We start from the raw sequence: 5,205 nt of genomic DNA, 5'->3' as shown, positions 1-5,205 counted from the left end.
AGACTCTCTTTTATTGTTATAGGAAGAAATGAAAAGAATATGAGGACAGATTATTTTACTTTAGTGTGTCCCAATCATCAATAACAATCTTCTTGTGTCACACTATTGGTTTGTCTTAAGTGATGTCCTAAGTGAAACACACAGTACACTAGCTCTGCCTCCAAAGCTTTCTCTTACTTAAGTAATCCACCCACATAGAAAAAATAAATAAATAAATATTGAATAGTATTTTTACACAATAAGATAGCTCTCCCACCCAAGACCCTCAGTTCTTCTGAAAGAAAACTGCTGTTCCTAAGTCACATACAGATAATCAGTGCATTTAAAAATATATGTATAAACTCATGGATTTTGGCATTTAATTTTTAATTCACATAATGCATATTAACACATAATAGTTTTACATATTTATAAGGTACATGTGTTATTTTGATACAGGTATATAGTATGTAATGCCCAAATCTGGGTAATTGGGATATCTTTCACCTCAAACATTTATCATTACTTTGTAAGCACATGTTTTTAAATAAATTATAGCATACTAATCACACTTTTCTGTACTTTAATTATTTCACTTAGAACTACTTCTTGGACATATTGCTTCTTATCAAAATGTATACATCTATCTTAATTCTTAATGGCTGTGAAGTTTTTTATTCTCTGAATGTAACATGATTTATTGATTCAGTCACCTATTAATAGACATGTATTTGTTTCCAGGATTCAGCTATGAAAAACAATGCTGAAAGCTTATTAATATACATATAAATTTGCAAAATATACAATATCTGAAAGAAATATTCTGGAAAGTGAAAATGCTGAGTCGTAAAGTGTGCACTTTTTTTTTTTTTTGAGACAGAGTCTCGCTCTGTCGCCGGCTCTGGAGTACAGTGGTGCGATCTCGGCTCACTGCAACCTCCGCCTCCTAGGTTCAAATGATTCTCCTGCCTCAGCCTCCTGAATAGCTGGGACAACAGAAACCCGCCATCACACCCGGCTCATTTTTGTATTTTTAGTAGAAATGGGATTTCACCATGTTGGCCAGGTTGGTCTCAAACTCCTGACCTCAAGAGATCCGCCCACCTCGGCCTCCCAAAGTGCTGGGATTATAGGCGTGAGCCACCGCACCCGGCCTAAGTATGCACACTTTAAATTTTGGTCAATATGGCCACATTTCCCTCCAAAGAGGTATCAGTGCTTTCCTCATTACTGCTGCTTTTCTCTCTATCCTTGGCACCAAGGCCTAACTTTTCACTAGTTCTTCAAAATGAGCTTCACAAATTATGTTAGCCACAATGTTTTATGGCTTCATTATGGTGATATGAATACTGTCCATCTCAGTGACATTAATTACTGTCAGTTGAGATAATATGGTACATATCCGAAGTAAGACTCTTTCATCAAAGGTGACCCATTGTCTACCCTTTAAATCTATATTGTACACACTTAATAATAAAAGGTTAATGACCACATGAAATAAAGATATGGAGTAGGAGAAGGCTGCACCAACTACCCACAATCCATTATAGAGCAAACCTAGCACTGCCACTGTTTCAATATGGGCATAGATGGATACATGATTCTTCAGAACTCACTAGATCTGTTACCAGGTCAACCAGTTATTCCCCATATAACTCATGACTTTGTACAAATCATTTGCTGGAGAACTTTTATATCCTAATTTCTTGAGATGGGCTCTATGTTGTGGAAGATGGCTTTTTGACCTCTTAACTATACACTCAAATTTTATCTGGCTTGTAGAAGCTCTATGACATTTAGCACAGACTGCATCATACATTCTACATGACACAGAAAAAAGGCTCCCAAGGATATATGCTATAAACAAAGGTCCTGCAGTAGTGTAATATAAGGGAGTTATAGTTGTTGCTATCATTATTATTATTACTTTTTAATTTTAGTTGACATACTAATTATACATATTTATGGGATAAAATGTGTTGCTTCAGTACACGTATACATTGTGTAATGATCAAATCAGGGTAATTAGCATATCCATCACCTCAAACATTTATAATTTTTGCTGTGAGGACATTCAAAATCCTCTCTCCTAGCTATTTTGAAATATTTAGTACATTATTGTTAACTATAGTACCCCTAATATTCAGAATGCAAATATGTGACAGAGATCTCAGGGATTATTCTTCTCTTTGGTTCTAAGGTGAATTAAGGTTCTAAAATGTTAGTTTGAGCATGCACAATTAGAAATAAGATATGATTTTAATTGAATGCCTACCCAACTGAAATATCAAACCATTAATCAATTTAAATTCTGACCACATTAATGTAAACAGATTTCTCACCATGATTTTTTCATACTTTGAGACGTTGGCAATGTTTTCAAGGGGAGTTGTGAAATTCTCAAAAGATTTCAACAATGGGATTAATTTGAATTCACCTTCTCCTTAAAGCTAATTGGATAGCTTACAACACAGTTGAGAAGGAGCTAAATTATGATATCAAACAATGAAACAACACAGAATCTCAACTTTAAAATGCCAAATTTTCTTTTTTTTTTGACTTTTATTTGAAGTTCAGGGGTACAAGTGAGGTTCATTACATAGGTAAAATTGTGTCATGAGGGTCTGTTGTGCATATTATTTCGTTACCCCGGTATTAAGCCTAGTACTCATTAGTTAATTTTCCTGATCCTCTCCCTCCTCCTATTCTTCACCCTCTGAAAGACCCCAGTGTGTGTTGTTCCCATCTCTGTGTCCATGTTTCATCATTTAGCTCCCACGTATAGGTGAGAACATGTGGTATTTGGGTTTCTATTCCTTTGTTAGTTTGCTAAGGATGATGGCCTCCAGCTTCATCCATGTCCCTGCAAAGGACAGGGTCTCATTCTTTTTGTATGGCTACATAGTGTTCCATGGTATATGTGTGCCGCATTTTCTTTATCCAATCTATCACTGATGGACATTTAGGTTGATTCTATGTCTTTGCTATTATGAATAGTGCTGCGATGAACATATTTGTGAAAAATGGCAAATTTTCAAAAATGAAAATCTTATCATGTCACTTCCGTGGATTCAATCTTTAAATATTACTTCTCACCTATGAGGTCAAGCTCATCCTATTTAGCTTATTTAAATTCCTGCATTTCTAACTTCATCTCCTTTCAGGTCTCTCACATTCACTCTATATACTCCATCATACATTAGGATGGTTCTATATGCTCCTCCTTGTGTAACACCAGTTTTCATAAATTTGAGAGCCCAGTACAAATGTTAGTTACAATTACTTTGCTCTGATTCCTGGGAAAATTAAATTCTCCTTTCTGTGATTACTTTGCACTTAAAAATAAATAAACAAGACTCATCCTTCTGCTATCTGCGAGAGACCCATTTCAGGTGTACTTTCCTTTTAGCATATTTTTTATTTATTCTTTACAATAGGACTTAAAAGAAATTTTATCCCACCAAGCTGTCTCCCATTCATGTATAAATGCTAAACTGTATACATAACTTTCCTCAGGTCAACTTTCATCTCCTTATTTCTGAGGCTATAAGTCAGAGGGTTTAAAAGTGGTGTCACAATTGAGTGGAACATGGTCACAAATTTCTGCAGCCCAGGCTGATTGGCTGCCCCTGGGCTTACATTCATAACCATGACTGAGCCATAGAATAGGGACACCACCGCCAGGTAGGAGGCAAATGTGGAGAAGACATTTTTCCTACCTGAACCTTTGGGAGCATGAACCACAGCTCGAAGAACCAGAGTGTAGGATGCAAGGATTTAGAACAAAGTGATGAGGAGTATCACAGCACTGAAACTGCTACAAGTCAGAGTTGTCTTGGGGACATAGACACACGATATGGCCAGCATTGCCCCTAGTTCACACAGGTAATGATCAATGACATTTCAAGCACAAAATGGAACTTGGGAGACAAGGGTAGCCAGAAGAAACCCCCCACCCAGCAGGCAGACACAAGAGTTCTGCAGACTTTCCTAGTCATTCTAGTGGGATAGTGTAGTGGATGACAGATGGCAATATATCTATCAAATGCCACGAGGACCAGGAAAAAGAATTCTGTGGCACAAATGGAGAGGAAGATGTAGAACTGTAAGATGCAGCCATTATAGGAGATGGTCTTGATCTTGCAGAGGAAATTGAACATGTCTGGCACATTGGAATTGATGGAGCAGATCTCCAGGAAAGAGAAGTTAGCTCATGAGGTGTACATGGGGATCTGGAGGTGCTGGTCCCACCACACAGCACAGATAATAGCATCATTGCCCAAAAACAGCCAAGTTGTAGATGATGGAAAACAAAACACAAAGGAGAATTTCTACTTCTTGGCTATACAGGAAGCCCAGGAGGATGAATTCATGAATAGTAGCAGTGACATTACTAATATGTGAAATATGCATTTCTCTCTAACCTGTGATATGTATAGACATAATCAGAACTACATATTAAGTCTCCTATTTTAATTGGAAGTAGGTGGTATTGTAATTAGAAAATAAAATTGAATGTTAATACTTAGTCAACATAGAAAATGTTTATCAAAATGGCACAATTGGAAGGCAAACAGGAAAACATCACTGGTGTTGGGCATTTTATTTTAAACGTTTCCTCCTGAGTAATTTTTTTCCTGTTTTAGCCTAAAAAATAAAAGAGAGCTAAATCATTATCACACCTTAACTGACCATCTTTATTTAACTTAAATACAGCTAATAAGCTTGAGAAAGGTATTTCTGTCCTTGAGGTGGGCTTGAAATGTTTCATTACCTACATTATCATTTCAGTCTGAATCACAAGGTCTATAAATTCTCCCTATTTAGCTACATCAGTATAGACAATTACTAGGTCAGTCACAATAATAATGTACATTTCTAATTACATCAGTTAATCCATAAATTAGTCAATCTCCATTTAAAACTCACACCTCCAGATGATTCTAGTAAGAAAGACAACTCCTGGCATTAGAGAATTACTGTTATGCTGTATGGATGACAGAGAAGTTTGAACACAGAGAAGATTGTTTCAGAAACTTTAAATCAACAATAATGTTTATTCATTATTGAAATATGCAGGCTATGTTATTGAATTAGAAGCATAAGTCTATAAAATAAAAGACAGTTAATAAACAACTAGACATCAATTCGTCAATTCACAGCCTAATTTGAGAAATGTAGCATGTGCGATATGTTTAGAAATTTCTTTGTTCACATTCACTACAG

Source organism: Colobus angolensis, unplaced genomic scaffold, assembly GCF_000951035.1.
Source record: "Colobus angolensis palliatus isolate OR3802 unplaced genomic scaffold, Cang.pa_1.0 Scaffold451, whole genome shotgun sequence".
Classification (NCBI taxonomy): Eukaryota; Metazoa; Chordata; class Mammalia; order Primates; family Cercopithecidae; genus Colobus; species Colobus angolensis.
This window is presented reverse-complemented; position numbering follows the sequence as displayed.